Source organism: Diaporthe citri (genome assembly GCF_014595645.1).
Source record: "Diaporthe citri strain NFHF-8-4 chromosome Unknown scaffold_1, whole genome shotgun sequence".
NCBI classification, from domain to species: domain Eukaryota; kingdom Fungi; phylum Ascomycota; class Sordariomycetes; order Diaporthales; family Diaporthaceae; genus Diaporthe; species Diaporthe citri.
In genome coordinates this window covers 8242283-8260627 of record NW_025064846.1, presented here as the reverse complement: position 1 = coordinate 8260627, position 18345 = coordinate 8242283, and positions in this window count along the sequence as shown.

Here is an 18345-nt window from a genome sequence, read left to right as displayed (position 1 = left end):
AATATAATTTTTATTATAAAAATAAGTTAATTATTAAAAAATTTAATTTTTATTTCTTTATAAATAATAAATTAAAAATTATAAAAAAAAAACTTTTATTATAAAAAATAGCTTAATTTATAAAGTATTTAATTTAAATAAAGAAATTAATAAGTTAATTATTTTAATATTAAAAAATAATTATTATTTTATTAATAAATTAAACTTATATAACTTAATATAAATAAGCTTTAATATTTATTTTATTAATATTAATTTATATTTAAATAAATACTTTTATTTTAATTTTAATTAAGTATATTATAAATATAATATTATTTTTATATTAAAATTATTATTTAAAAAATATTTAAAAGCTTATTTAATAATAAATTTTTATATATTTATTTATAAAGTAATTTAAAGTAAGCTAATATTATATATAAGTTAATTATTAAAAGTTTTATTATTATATAATAAGTTATATATTTATATTTATATATAAATTTAAAAAATTATAAATAAATTATTATTTATAGCTTATTATAATATTAAAGCCTTAAAATATATTATTTTTTAAGATTATTTAAAGTATTTTTTATAAGCTATAATAAATTAAGTTATAAAAGTTAATATTTAAAAAATAAAGTATATTAAGGTTATTAATTAAGCTAAGTTTAATATATTTTATTAAGTTATTATAAAAAGCTGCTTAATAATTATTATTATATATATTAAAATATAAATATTTAATTATTTAAATATTAACTTATTAATAAGTTAAAAATTTATAATTTCTTATTAAATTAATATTTTAAATTTAAAAAAAAAGTTATTTTTAAATGCTTTAATAATATATTTATAAATATTATAATCTTTATTAAAGCTTTTAAATAAATATATATAATTAAGATTAATATAAATATTATAATTTTATTATATTTATATTAAATTATATTAATATTTATTATAAAGTTAAAAAAATATAGTTTTTTTATTTTAACTTAAGTAAGAAAGCTAAGTTAATAACTTAATAAATTATAACTTTATAAATATTATTATAATAAATTAATTATTATACTTTATATATATTTATTAAAACTTTTATTTAAAAATAATTACTTTTTTTATATATAATAATATAAAACTTTTTAATTAAAAAATTAAAATAAAAGCCTTTATATATATAATATTAATTATTTAAAATAAATCTTTTTTTTAATATTTAGCTTTATTTAACCTTATAAATCTTTTTAATAATTTAAATTAAGGCTTAAATTATATATTAATATAATATTAAAATATTTAATTAATATTTTAATTAAATAATTCTTTTAAGGTATTATTATAAAATAATCTTTTAAAGTTTTAAAAATAATTTTAATTTAATAATAAATTAAGAATATTTAAATTTAAAAACTTATTAAAAGTTAAATTATTAAATAATATTTATATTTATTAATTTTTTAATTTATTTATAAAGAAAGCTAAAAATCTTATTTAAAAATATTATTAAATATTTAAAGATAATAAATTAATTAATATATTAAAAAATTAATAAATAAAGATATTATTAATAAATAATTAATAAAATTATAAAATTAATAAATATTTATATTATTTAAGTAAAAAAAAAAATTAAAAAATAATAAATAATTTATAAATAACTTTTATTAAAAAAATAAAATAAAATAAGTAATATTAGCTATTCCTTTTAAATTATTTATCTTTATTATTTAATAAATTATTTATAATTAATATAAAGATTAAATAATAATAAACTTAAAAGCATTAAATAAGGTTATTATCTTAAATGCCTTATTTTTTTTTTAATTTAATATTATATAATAAATATATAATAAAGGTTATTTATTTATAATAAATATTAATATTTTCTTTTATTAATTTATAATTTATAAGCTATATTAAAATAAATTTATTATTATAAATTATTAAAAATAAAAATAATTTAAGGTAATAATAATAAGATTTTATAACTTTCTTATTTATATTTAAAAATATATAAATTATACTTTATAATTATATAACTTTTTTATTATTATCTTTATTAATAATATTATTATATTTTTTAATTTAATTATAAAATATTTATAATATTTATAAATAATCTTTAATTTATTTAAGGCTAAGAATTTATCTTTCTTTCTTAAGAAATCTTTCTTAAAATACTTATTAATAAAATTACTTAGCTTTTATATTAATAGCTTAAAAATATATAATATTATTAATTAAATTTAAATTATTATAAAATTATAATTTCTTTTTACCTTATAATAATTAAAAAAATTTATTAAATTTATAAAATATCTTTAATATTTTATTTTATACTTTAATTAAAAAATTAATTTATTATAATATAAAAAATTTTAAATACTTATTATAATAAAAGCTAAAAATAAGTTATTTAAAAATAACTTTAAAAAATAATATATAAAAAAAGCTAACTTTAATTTTATTATAAAGAAATTTTATGCTTTTATTAATTTTTAAATAGCTTTAGTAAATTTAAATACTTTTTTTTATTATAATTTAAATAAATTATTATTTATTTAGCTTAATATATTAAAGGAAGTTAATTTCTTAAATATTTATTTTTAATTAATAAAAAAATAAAAATAAAATAAATATTTATTAATATTAAGATTTTAAATATAATTAATAATATATTTAAGTAAAATTATTAATATAGTTAAAAGGAAATATTAATTAATTAAATTAAAAATAATATACCTTATATAGTTAATTTAAAAGCTTTAAATTATAATTAAATTTAATTACTTATAATTAATTTATATTTTAATTAATTATATTATAATTATTAAAATTATTAATTATATTTTTATAAAAATAATAAATAAAATAAAAATAAATCTTAAACTTACTTTAACTTTAAAATATTTTAATTAATATTAGCTTTTAATATATTATATATTAAGAATAATTAATATTATTATTAATGCATTATTATAATTATTAATATATTAATTAATTATTAATAATAAAGAAATTTTAAATAAACTCCTTAATTTAGCTATTTATACCTTATTTAAAACTTAACTTAACTTAAACTTTAAAAATAAAATATTAAAAGCATACTTTAAAAATAAGAATTAATTTAAAATTAAAAGTTAACTTTAATAATTAAATATTAATATTAATATATTATTTAAATTAAATAATAATAATTTTCTTTACTTTAAAAATTATAATAAGAAATATTAATTATATATTTTTTTAAAAATAATAAAACTTATTATAATTAATACTTATAATTTTAAATATTACTTTAAGGAAAAAAGGATTTATTAAAAGCTAAGAAACTTATTTATTATTAAAAACTATTAATATAAAATATATAAGTACTTAAATACTTACTTAATATATATTATAAATTAAAATAATAATTAAAAATTATTAAAAAAAATGTAACTTATTTTTTTATTATTAATATTATTTTATATTATTATTATAAACTTTATTATAAATTATTTAAAAGTATTAGCAATATATATTTTATAAGAAATATTATAAGCTTTTTTCTTTAATTTATTTTTATTTATTATAAATAAATATATTAAAGCTTTTTTTATTATTTTAAAAACTATTATATATATAATAAAAAATTAAGTAAAAGTTATATTAAAAACCTTTTACTTAAATAATTAAGGAATTTTAAAATATATTATCTTTAATTAAAATTATAAATTTCTTTTTAATTTTAATAAAAAAACTAAAAAAATTTAAATTTAAAACTTTTTTTCTTTATTATATAATATTTATAAATTAATAATTAATTTAAAGTTAAAAATTAAATAATTAAAATAATAATATAATAATAATAATAATTACTTATTTAAATTATAAATAAATAAATTTAATATTATTATTATAATTTAATTTTAATAATATATATAATATAATAATAAAGTATTTTATTAATTAAATGCTTTATAGCTTTAACTTATTTATATTATTATTATTAATAAATTAAGAGCTTACTTAACTTTATAAGTTATATTAAAAAAAAGCTTAAATTATAATTACTAAGGCTTAAATAGCTATTAAGTAATAATATAATGAAAAGTATTATTAAATATAGTTTTAATTAAGGAATTAAATATATATATCTTTAAAAAAAGGATATAATTTATTAAGGAAATTAATGTATAAGTTTTTCTAGCAATAAATAAAATCATTTAAAGTTTAAAAAAAGGTAAGCAAGCTTATATATTAATTAATACTTTTATTATATATAAATATATATATAATAATTTTAATTACTTAATTATTCTTAGCTTAATTATTAAGCTTTAACTTATATAATTATAATTCTTTATTAATAAAAGCTATAAATATTATTAAAAATAAAGTTAAAAGCCTTAAAGCTTTTAAGTATTATAAAATAAAAAAAATTATTTAAAGGTAAAATTATAAAGTAAGTTAAAACTTAATAATTATTAAATACCTTATTAAATAAATAAATTATTTATATTATTATAATATATAAATATTAGTTTATTATTTATAAATTAATAAATTAATTAAAATCTTTAAAATATAAAAAGTTAAAATAAAGGCCTTTTATTAATAAGCTAATTATTATATTATAATAAAGCCTTTATTTTTTAAGTTAAGAAATATTTTTTAATTAAGCTTATTTATTAAGCAAGAAAAGCTATTAAAAAAAAAGATTAATAATAACCTTGCTATTATAGCTTTATTATATTAAAATAATATATAAGTTACTTAAAAAGCAATTACTTAAATATAAATAATTTATTATAAATTTATAGTAAATTAATATGCTTAATTAACCCTTTTAGCTATATTACTTTAATTATTTATAATTTTATAATATATCTTTTTAATTTTTATTAATATTATTTATTATTAAGTTTAGTTAATTATTTTATTAATTAATTATTATTATATTACTTTAAAAGCTATTATTAATTTCATTATCTTATAACGCTATTTATTTATAATAAGTTAATATTATTATAATTATAAACTTATTAAGATTAATAATTTCATTATATTAAACTTTTATATAATCTTATACTTAATTAATTAAAACCTTAATATAATATATTTATAATAAAGTTATATATTTAAGTATTATTACTTTATAATTAAATTATATAAGGTTAATAAGCTATTAATAATTAGCTATTATTAAGCAGCTTATTTATATAGTAAAAAGATATATATATCCCTTTATATATATATTATTATAATTTACTATAATAATTTACTTACCTATTATTAAGGTAATTACAAGGCTTTTTAATAAATTCTTTATAAAAAAGAATATAATAACCTTCCTAACTATAATATTAAATATAATATCTTTATTCTTTATAACCTCTTACTTAACTATTTCATTAAATACTTTATTATTAAGGCATAAGCTAAATTATTTATTAGCTAATACTTTATCCCTTATTAAATTAACCATAATAACTCATTATATTATAGCTAAAACCTTTATAACGCTATATAAAAAGGTAAGTAAATATTAAAGGACTTAAGATTAACGGAGGAAGATAAGCAAGAGCATATAACTAACTCCCTTGCTTATAACTACCATAATAACTTATTAAGCCCATATTTATACAATTCATCCCTTAATATTTATTACTAAGGTATACCATAAAACCATTAATATAACATGCTTCTTAAAAACTAAGCTTATAACTTATATAGTTAATTTATTTATTAAGATAAGGAGATTTTAATTATTAATAAAAAGGCCATTACTATTATTTTTATTATAACTACCTTTACCTATATAATTAAGAATTTAAGCATATATTTAGCTAAGTAAACTATCGGCGCTAAAACTAATAAGGCTGCTATTTAAATACTAGCCATTAAGATTAGCTAGTTATTTAATAAAGCTTAAAAGCCTTAATCCCTTATTAATATTCTTTATTATCTTAACCTTAGCCTTAATTTATTCACCCTTAGCTATAAGCATAAAGCAATTATTAGCCTTTTTAATAATAATAAGAATAATACTAAGCTTATTTATTTAATCGCTTTAAAGTTTAATTTTAATAACTTATTTATATTTTTAATTAAGAAAAAGGCTAACGTTATTTAATTTAAAAAGGTAAACTTAATTGCTATTATTATACTCCTTAAAATTAAGAACTTTTATATAAATATTACTATATTTATAAATAAGTTTAAAGAAATTATTAACCTTAAGTTTAACCCATATTATCCCATTATTACTAACCTTTTTAATAATCATTTTACTTAATATAATAATATAATTAATATTAATAGCTAATGTATTATTATTATCTTTACTTATAATAAGTATATTATTGCAACTTTAATTTTATATATTTTCTTTATTAATTTATATAAAGCTATTAATATTTTACGCTTTATTAACTTAAATAATAAAATTAATTACATCCTTATTAGCTTTATCCTATATAAATTACTATATATAAATTAAAACTTTAGCATTATTAAGATTTGCTATAATAAAAATAACTAAATTAACCGCTTAATTATTATTTATACTTAAAAGGCTAAATTTAGCAACTTCTTAATTACTATTAACCAGGATATTATGTATAACTATATAGCCAGCTTAATTAATTATATTAAAACCTATAATATAATAAAGTATTATGCGCTAATTAATAATAAGATTAATTTAATTACCATTAATATTGCTAATAATGCAATTAATGTAATTTAAAAAACCATTAGCAATAATCATAATAATAATAATGCCGTTAATATTAATTAAGCAAAACTAAATATTAAAAATCTTATAATTATATAATTATACTTATATTTTGCTATAATAAGAATTAAAAGGAAATAATATTATTTTTATTTTATTTTATCTTAAAAGAGTTTATTATAAATAAAAGTAATTTAAGTTTTTTCTTTTAATAATTAATATATTAATTAATTTATAAATTAATAATTTTATGCTAATATAAAAATATATTATAAAAACAAAATACGCTAATAATTATAATATCCATGTATATAGCTTAACCCGCCCTATAAGCACATAACTATGCTTGCCACTCCATTCATTTCATTTTAAGAATAATGCTTAGCGAATTTATAATAAATTCATAATAAATTTATAATAATAATTAAAACTCTTATTGCAATGCTATAAAGATAAATTAAACCCAAAACCCTACTATATTTAGCTATTATATCCTTTATATTATAGCGCTATTTATATACATTCCTAACCCAACTACTTTGCTATTAACTACTTTAATAAACCTACCCTATGCAATTTGCTTTGCCATTATTAAGCGTAATAAAAATGGATTAGGTTCCACCAATATATTAAATTAAAATACACTCCGCTATTTACTTAGGAACAAAAGTTAGCTTATTACATTATTTATAAAAAAAACCCTTTAATATTATCATTAATTACTTTCATTATATTAAACATCCCAATTAAACCATAAACATACTTATATAATTATTTCTCTTTAATATTTAAAGTTTATAATGGCAGCTAAAATACCTTACTAAGAACTCCTATATTTCCTTTACTACTTTTCATTATTATTAAAGCAGCTTTTAAAATTTAAACTCCCTATTCGCCGCTATTTCCTGGATTTACCCAAATCCAAACTACTTATTAATATCGCGAAAAAATTATGCTTAAAAGCAAATTATTTATAAAAGGGAATTTAATACAATATAAATAAATCACAATAAATCTATAATAAATTCACCATGAATTTACAGGCACCTATAAATTTACAGTACTTTCATAATAAATTCACCATAAATATATGATTTTATAATGAATTCACTATGTATATATTTAAATAAAGAAATTCCCCGCGAATTTACCTTAAATTCATGGGAGATAAAAAAAAAATTTCAAACCTTTGTTCCCATTATATAAGTTTTAATATTTTTTATAAATTAGCTTAGCATAATTATTTATTATTAAAAAAGGGTAATTATAGTTAAAATTATAATAATAAGTATTTTAAATAGCAATAAATAAAAACTTACAATATATCTTTTACTTTATAATATCTGCTTTAATAAATTAATAAATATATTGCTATTAAGCAAAACTTAGGTTAAATGTAAGGTTAGGAATTTTATAGCAGTTTTAAACTTTCTAGCTATGTTTATAAATATTATTTTTATATTACTTACCTTTAAATAAATAAGCATTATTATTATTATTTAAGGATATTATAATGATTAGCTTGATATTATATTATATATTATTCTTATTAAATTAATGCTTATTATTTAAGAAGTTAAGGTTTAAATTATCCTTATTAAGGATTTTTATTGCCTTTAATTAATAAATTATATATAATATATTTTAAATAAATAAATATATATAAGTAAAAAGAATAATATAAATTAATATAATTTTACCATTATTAAAAATACCTTTAATAATTAAAGTTATAAAGGGCGCCTTAATAAATATAATTAAAGCATGCCTTTAATCCTTAAAATATATATATAATGCTTATAAAATGCATTAAATAATAATAGCTTTATAATATTAAAACTTTAATATAATAACGGTAATAATTTTATTATTTATATTTTAAAGCATTTCTAAGTAAAAGAAATCTTTATACTTATTTTAAATATTATTTAATTTATAAAATAAAAGGGCTAAGTTATAATAAAATTAATGCATTGCTTAACTTAAAATAAAGAAAATTTGCATAACATTTATAGTAATAAGATTATTATTAAATATAATAAATTATTAAATTAAGGGGGTATTTTAAAATTTCTTTATCTTAAAAAAGCCTTAAACCTTTAATTTAGCTATAATGTTATTATTAACTTTAATAAAATAAAGGTTAATTATAAACTTTTTTATCTTTTCTTTATTAAAATTAAAGATTTTTATAAATTTATTTAATTTATTATATTTAAGGAGTTAAGGTTGCTTAAAGTTAAAGAATAGGGCTAAAGCTATTATTAATTTCTTCTTAAATTAACCCATTTATTTAAGCTAATATACTATAAATTAAAAGTTAAATAGCTTATTTAATAAATTATTATACAATATATAAATTAATATAAACTGCGAAATATTAACTATTATATTTATTAGCAATATAAGGTAGTTGCAATACTTATTAACTTCCTTTATAATTTTAACGTAATGCTTCTTTAAAATCTTATCTTTAGTATTATTTTCCTTATTTATATAATGCTTTTAAAGTCTTTATAAAAGCATATAAGCAAAGTTATAAATAAGCTCCTCTTTATTATTAAACTTTTTTGCTATTATAAATAACTTAATAATTATAATATATACATTAATTCATTACTACTTAATATTTATCTTATCCTTATTATAAAGAATATAATAAGATTAAAGCTAATTATACATTACCTTTATAATTATATTAATAATCTCTTTTTTAAATTTATTATTTATAAGATAAAGAACCTTAATATATAAAATTTATATTTAAACCTTGCATAAGGCATTTATAAGTAATATTAACTATATAAATTGCTTTTTATTAAATATCTTAAGTATAAAAAAGTAATAAAAGTAAGGGACTTTAATTTCCTTTTTATTTTACTTAATAATATATATTTAATTATTAATTAATATTATAAGTACCTTATAATTAATCTTATTAAGCTTTAAAGCTACTTATTTCTTATAAGCATATTTATATATTATATTATTTCTTAAGCTTATTAACATTTTATTTATATTATAAAAGAATATGTAAGCTAATAGCTTATAAGCATTATTAAGGAAATTAATAATATAATTGCAAATAATAATGGGCTAATTATAAGTAGTAATCTTTAAGAATTTTATTAAGTTAAAAAGAAAGTTTATATATTCTTAATTAAGATAAAGAAATTAATTATTAAAGTTTTTCCATTTTTTAGTAATTAAGAAAGTAAGTTATAAAGATTTAATAAAAAAGGTTATCTTAATAAAGTTATAAAGCTGCATAAGATTAAGCATATATAAATTATAAAGATTATTTATTATATGCCTTTGGAAATTAATATTAATATTATTATTAATCATTATTATATTAAGTAAAAAGGCGCCTTTTTATAGCAGTTTAGTAAAGCTCTGTGCTATTAGCAAGCTTTTTAATTAATTTTACAATATTACAGTTATTTAAGGTATAATAACTAAGCTATTAAAAAGAATAAAAATAAAAGTAATTTTTATATTAATTATATTATAATAAATATTAATATTTATTTTAAGCTAGGGGTGTTAATATAAATAGCTAGAAATCCGGATGGCTATGGTAAACCTAAATGCAGAAATATTATTAATAACTATTGTAATTTCTTAAGTATATGGTATTATTAACTTTCTTAAGGTAAAAGCAATATAAATAAAAAAGGGAGAAATATATTTAACTTTCTTAATTAGCTTTTTATTTTTTTTTTATTTTTAAGGTTAAGTAAGGCTAAGCCTTAAGTTTTAAGTATAAGCGGGTTAATATAGTTTAAAACCATTTCCCTTAAGCATTAAAAATAATAAGAATTACTTATTATAAAGGAGCTTTTTGTTTAGCATTATATTAAATAAGATATTATTTAAGGAGTTTAATAAGGAGTTTTATTATATAGTATTAAGGGAAGGTATGGCTAGAAAGTTAGCTTATAATAAAGTGCTGCTAAAGCAAAATAAAGCTATATTTTGCGTTATAAAAATATCTTAAGCAAAGGCTTTTTATAATTTATAAATTAATTATTAAGTTAATAATATTATTTAAGATAATAATGGAATTAGCATTATTATTAACCTTAGTTAATGCTTTTATTATAAAAAAATTAAAATCTATAAGTATGTTAACTGCATTATTATACTTAAGTAAATATTTGCTATTTTTTAAGATAATAATATACTTAAATATAATAAAATCTTCATTATTAATATTATTTAATTATTATTTAAAAAAGTTATTACCTACTTTTAGTTTATTTTATTTAAATCGCTAAATATTAAAATTAAACTTGCTTTAAACTTAATGTAAGTTAGTAGTATTATTATAATTACTTGCCTTACTTTATAATTATAATAATAAATATAACTTACCTAAAAGGTTATTTATAAGATTATTAATATATAAGATAGCAGCTATATAAATAAGGAGAATAATAATCTTTATAAAAAGGGGAATAAAAGTATTAAGTAAAATGAAAGTACCTTTTTAAAGGTATTTAAGTATATTTATTAATATATATAAGGATATAATAATAATTATTTTATTGTATATTATTTTAATAATATATAAAATAAATTTAAAAAAGGAGAATTATTATATAATTAAAAATAATATATGTAAAAAGGTTTAGGTTAAATAAGGGTAAAAAGTAAAGGTTATTATAAGTAAAGGTTAAAGATAAAGGTTAATATTAATAGGGTAGTAATTAAAAGTAAGCTTTAAAAAGTTTTTAACTTTTAAGGTAGCTATTTATAAATAAATTAAAGCTATTATTATAATAATAAATAATAATTTGCTTTTAATAATAATTATATATTAAAGTTAAAATAAGTTTTATTAATATTTATTTTTAATAAGAATTTAGTATAATTAATTAATTATTTAGCGATATAGCGTAAGTATATTATTTATAAGGGATTTTAAAAGGTAAATATAAAGGTTGCTAGCTTTTTAAGTTTATAATGCCTTTAGTATTTGCTAATAAGATAAGGAATATTAAAAATAAAAGTGTTATAAAGCTTTTAAGTTATTTCTTTATAGTTTATTTACTTAACTTTATAATATTATTATTTAAAGTAATTACTTAGCTTTTTTAATATAGCATAATTAATAATAAATTTAATAATGAATTTTTTATAATTATCTTATATTAAGAAACTTAGAAATAAAGGTACTTATAATATATAGCTTAATGCTATAGGTTAAAGATATTTAATGAAAATCTTTTTAAACTATTTAAGTTAAGGGGAAAGCTTAAGTTTATACCTTAGTAAATTAATCTTTTTAATAATTAAGTATAAATTAATATAGGAAAAGGAAAGCTTTATTTAATAATTAAAATAATACTTATAATAGCTAAGTTTTATTAATTTAATATATATAAAGTTTCCTTTTTTTAAAGTAAGTAAATGTTAATGCTTATTATTATAATAAGTTTTTATCTTAGCTTATATAATTTATATATATTTAAAGACTTCTTTATATACTACTTATTAAGCTAATTTAAACTTATAAAACGCTAAATATATAATAAGCAAGAAGCTTTTTAAAAAGCATTTATAAAGTATAATAAATGAAATTTACTTTATTAAAGCTAATTAAGATATATTTATAATAAATAAAATATGCAGCAAATAATATTCTTAAAAAGAAGGGTTTTATAATGCGTTAAGATATGTAATTAAGCTAGTAATAATAATTTAAATAAATTATTTTACTTATTTATTTACTATAATATAATTTATTATTATTATATAAATATTAATATAAGCTATTTTATAAAGTTTTTTCCATAATATACTTATAAACTTATTATTTATATTAAATATAAAGATATTTAAAAGGCCTTAATTTAAGTAAATATATTTAATATAAAGCTTAACTTAATCTTTAGCTATATAGCTAATCTTATTAATTAAACTATAAATAAACTTAAATGTTTTATATATTATAAAGAGAATATAATTATAACCCTTTATAAATAACGGTAAGCTAATAATAAAATTAAGGTAAAGTATAAATAATAAGATTTTAAAAGTCTTAATAAGTTATAAATTGCCGTAAGGTAAATATTTAGTTAATTTATAAGCATTATAAATTGCATAATTAATAATATATTCCTATACTTAATAACTTATTTATAGAAAAAAGGCTATATTTTAAAAGTAAGCTAGGGTTTAGTTAATTCTTATATATACTTAATTATTATAAGCTAAGCAAAGTAATTGCTTAATATGTAATGTAAGTATAACTAGCTATATAGTGTTTTTTTTAAGATAATAAAGGAAATAACTTTAAGAGTATATAGTAAAATTATAAAGAATTAAGTTTAAGCCTTTTAAATTATTTTTTATTTAATTAAGCTAAGATATAAGGTAGTTATAAATAAAGTGGAATGTTTTATTTTATTAAAGGGCTTAAATAATATCTTTTTAAAAGGGTTTAAATATATAAAGCTATGTTATAACCTTATTAATATTTTAAGCTATAATTACTTTAGCTAGGGGTATATTATATATAAGTATTTTTATAATAAGTTTTAATAAAATATTTATTTTATATGTTAAAGGAATTAATAAGATTATTATAATTTAAGGAATGTTAAAAGCTTATAGCTTAAATTAAATTAATTTTATAATATAGTAAACCTAGCTTTAAGTAATAATATAAAAGTATATTAAGAGTTTAATTATTATTCTTTTAAGTTTAATAATAGGCTTTTTATCCTTAAGTAATTATAATAAGGCATTAGCATTAATATAGATTTTATTAAGATAGTAAATAATTATAATCTTATAAGTATATTATGCAAGGAATAGCTGCTATTTAATAATGCAATAAGCATTTTACAGAAAATATATAGCTATTTTAAAAAAATACTTAATGAATTTATAATTTATAATAACTTAAATAATATTATAATTAAAATAATATAAATACTTTTCTAAAGCTTAAATAAGTTTAAGCATTTTTAACTTTAATATAAAGTAATTCTTTTTTATAAAATTTAAGATATAAAAAAGAAATAAGATAAGTTAGCTTTTGCTATTTATTTAAATTTAATATAAATTAGCTTTAATGCCCTTATTATTAATATTTATATAAAGAATAAATAGCTTAATAAAGTTTAAAAAGGCTAAATTAATGTAATTAATAAAAACCATTTTAAGCTATTTTTAAGCCTTAATAAAATAAGATTAAAGCTATTAGCAATATTCTTATTTTTTCTTTTAAACTTATAATTCCTTAGGCTTTATATTTAAGGCAGGATATATTATTTAAGAAGGAAATAAGTAATATTAAGCATAGGTATCTTTTTATAGATTTATTTATAAATTACTTTTAAATCTTAAGGTTTTAAGTTTATTTAATAAATTAATAATAATAGCATAATTTAAAATGAAATTATAATAATAATTTATAAGGCTAATACTTTATTTTAATTTTATAAAATTAAATAGCATCTTAAAGTTATAAATAGCCTTTATCTTATTTATAATTATAAAAAGTTTAAGCTTAAATATATAATGCTTAAAAGCTTTTAATTTAACTTAAGCGAAATAGTATTTTAATAAAGATATTATATAATTACTATTTTTTAATACTATAAAAATAAGCTTAAGGTATTAAATATATTTATTAATAAAGCGGAAAAAAATTATAATATTATTAATATAAACTAATATAAATTCTTAAATATATATATTAAAAAGGCTTTTTATATAATATTAAAAAAAGAAAGGGGAAATTGCAAAACCTATAATAGTTATAATTATATGCTTAAGGCCTTAATAAAGAATGATAAAGATTATCTTTTAATAATTCCTAAGGGTAATAGGTTGTTAAAAGAAGCCTTTAAAAATATTTATAATAATAAATATATTATAGCCTTTAAAAAAGTTAAGTATATTATTTTATTAAGATAATAAATAGCTATAAAGAATAAGCTTAATATTAATTTAATAAAGGTTAATAATTATTTAAGGTTTGTTATTACATTAAATAATAAAGATTAGCGCTATAATTACGTAATTTTCTCCTAGTTAAATTAATTTCATTATGTTTATCTTAATTAATTTATTAATAATTTTATTAAAGGCTTTATAGTCTTTTTATAATATATTATATAGCTTTTAAACTAAGTTATTAAGATTAGCATTTAATTTTAAGGGAATCTTTATTTTTATATTATTATTAAATTATCTTAGCTTTAATTAAAATAATTAAGTATATTAAAGGATAGTTTATTTAATTTTATATACTTTATTAAAGCTTTAACTAGGGTTTATATTTATATTATTAATATTAAATTATAAATTTAGGATTAGTATATTAAAGGGATAGCTATTTAAAAATTATTCTTTTTCTTTATTAAGGGGTATATTACTAAGTATTTTTAATAAGGGAATGGTAATTAAAGTAAAATCCTTTTATGTTAAGAAGGTTTTTAAGTTAAAAGCAATAAATATAGCCTTTAAATATTTAAAAAGCTGCCCCTTATAAATTATTATAAGTTAATTTTTAAAATTAAAAAAGGGCAGAATAATAATAGCGTTATTTATAATGCTATTAATAAAAAAGCTATAAGTTAAGCTATAATAATTAAAAATAACTTTAAGTTTAATAAGGTACTTAAAAACTTAAATTAAGAGTTTTTAAAAATAAATTTAAATATTAAAATCTTTGCTAAATAAGATAAAGTATTTATAAGTTGCCTTAATAGCAGCTATTTTATATTAAATAAAAAGATATTTAATATAAATGGCATAAATCTTTTAATTAATGTTTAAAATAATAATTAACTTATTATTATTTAAAGGGCCTTAATATATATGTAATTAATGCTTTTTTAAGAAAGAAAGATTAAGAAATAAGCTATAAAATAAGCCATTAATAATATAGGCGTCTTTTTTAATAAGCTAAGATTGCTTATCTTAATTAAGAATATTAATAAGTAACTTAACCTTATAAATAATAATAAGGCTAACTTTAACTTTAATTAAGGAAAAAAGAGTTTATAATAATTTATGCTTTAATTTAAAATAATATAATAAAAGTACTTTTTAAAATATAAGTAAAGCATTTAAAGTAATATTAAGAATATTATTAATAAGCTTTTTATTAAGCGTAATAAGTATAATATAAAAATAGTTTAACTTAAATAAAAAATAAAAAGGATAAAATATATTTTATTTTATTAAATATAAAAAAATAATATTAATAATGCTTTTTATAATATCTTTATATATTATTAAAATAATAAAGTTATCTTATTTTAAGGAAATCTTTAATTTAAGTATAAAAATAAATATTAATATAAGCTTAAGCTTTTTATTATTTTTTTATAAAGATAAGTTATAAAGAAATTATTTTAAAGAATTAATAATAATATTAGCTTTAATAAAGTTAAAAATAAGAGAAATTAAGGACTTTTTATATAGCAAATATATCCTTAAGGGCATTTACTAAGTTATTTTTCCTATTTTAATTTTAAATTAAAGTTTAATTTAAAATCATTACTTATATTAAGTAAATCCCATATTAAATTATAAAATTATTAAATATTATTAAAAACTTTTTAAAAAAGGGTTTTAAATTCTTTATTAATATTTATAATATATGCTTATAAAGAAAGTTATAAAATGCTATCTTAATAATTTTATAAAAGGAAATATTTATAAGTAAAGCAATTTAACTTATTTAACTTATTATAAGTAATTTAATTAAAATAGTTTTTATACTCTTTATTCTTATTAATTATAAGATTATTAGCTATCTTTTTAATTAAAAGCAAAACGTTATATATTACTTTATATTTATAGCTAAGGCTATATAAATATGCTAAATTATATAAATAATTAAGGCTATAATTATAAGTTTGCTTATAAGCATTATAATAAGGGTAAGAAACTTATTTTTAATTATTATATTATAAGAAATAATTAAATCATTTAGGTTTTTTATAATAATTATTATTTTTTTAAAGGGTAATAAGCTGCTTTTATAGCTTATAAATCTTATAGCTTTAAGCTTTCTTTACTTCCTTATTTTTTTATTACTTTTAATAAATATTATACTTATTTTAATTAATAAATTACTTAAAATCTTTAAGTTTATTATATTAAGTTTATAAAGTAATTATTATATATAACTTAGAATTTAATTTAATATAAATTTAATAAATTTAAGTATCTTTATTTAGCTTTTTAGCTTTATTATAAAGATAAATCTTATTATTAATATATTTATATAAAGATAAAGTATCTTCCTTATTAAAAGAGTAGAATATTTTATCTACTTTAGCTATAAGGTTATTATAATCTTTATAAAAGCGCTAATAAAGCTTAGCTTTCTATAAACCTAAGTTATTAATAAAATCTTCCTGCTTATATTTAATTAATAATATAAATTAATAAACATTATTTAAATTTAAATTTAAAATAATTTTAATAAAAAGGTTAATAAAAATTATAGCTTTACTATAAGTCTTTATAAAGTATTAAATATAAGCAATATATATATTTACTTTAAAGCTATAAAATTTAAATATCTTTAGCTTTAAATATAAATTATTTTCATAAGCTAATATAAATATTTAATTTAAATTGCCTTGCTAAGTATAATAATTTTAGCTATAATAAAAATAATCTTAAGGGTAAAAAGCTTTTTATTAAAAAGAGCGTTCTTAGCAAAAATATTAATAATAATTATTAATCTTATCCTTTATATTTAATTTAAAGGGAATATTATAAATAGGGCATTAATTAAGAAAGCCGCAATCTTTAGCTAATAAATAAAAAAAGCCATAGCAATACTTATAATAAGAAAAGTAAATAAGCTAGCTATTTATATTTTATTTATTTCTATAATTCTTTAGCTTAAAGAAAGCTTGTTAAGAATTAAGGATAAAATAATTAATTAATATAAAAAAGGCTTTTAAAGAAAAAGTAATATTTATAAGTTTTGCAAAAAAATAATAAGCTATTATTACTTAATTTTAATATTTTACTTTATTAAAGTCCTTTATAATATATTAAATTTAAGTAAAAAGTTAGTTTAATATAATAAAATAAAGTTTTAAATATATTTTTAAAATTATACTTTGCTTAATAACATAAATAATAGCTATATTAAAAAGATAATTGCCTTAAGTATATAAAGGTATTTATATAAAAAAAGCTAAGGGCTAAATATATATAAAATACTTAATAAGTTTAAGATAAAATTCCTTAAAGTAATCCTTAAATCTTAATAAATAAGCATAATCTTAAGATAATTTTATTTTAGCCATTTTATTAGCTTATTTTAATAAAAAAGTTTTATATTCTTTATTTTAGCTAACTTTAATTAAAGAAGATAAGTTAATATTAAACTTATTTTAATTAAGAAATTAATTATAAAAAATAACTAGCTTTTAAAACTAAAAAACCCTTAGGGAATTTTAAAGTAAAGAATTAAAAAAAGATTATTAAATTAAGTTAAAGAAGTTAATAAAGCTTAATAAGGCTTAATTAATATTTTATATCTTCTTAAGTTATATTTTATTAAAAAAGAAGTTATAATTTAATGCTTTAATTATTATAAGTTATATTTAAAGTTTCTTTTAGGTAAAAGCAGGGATTAATATTAA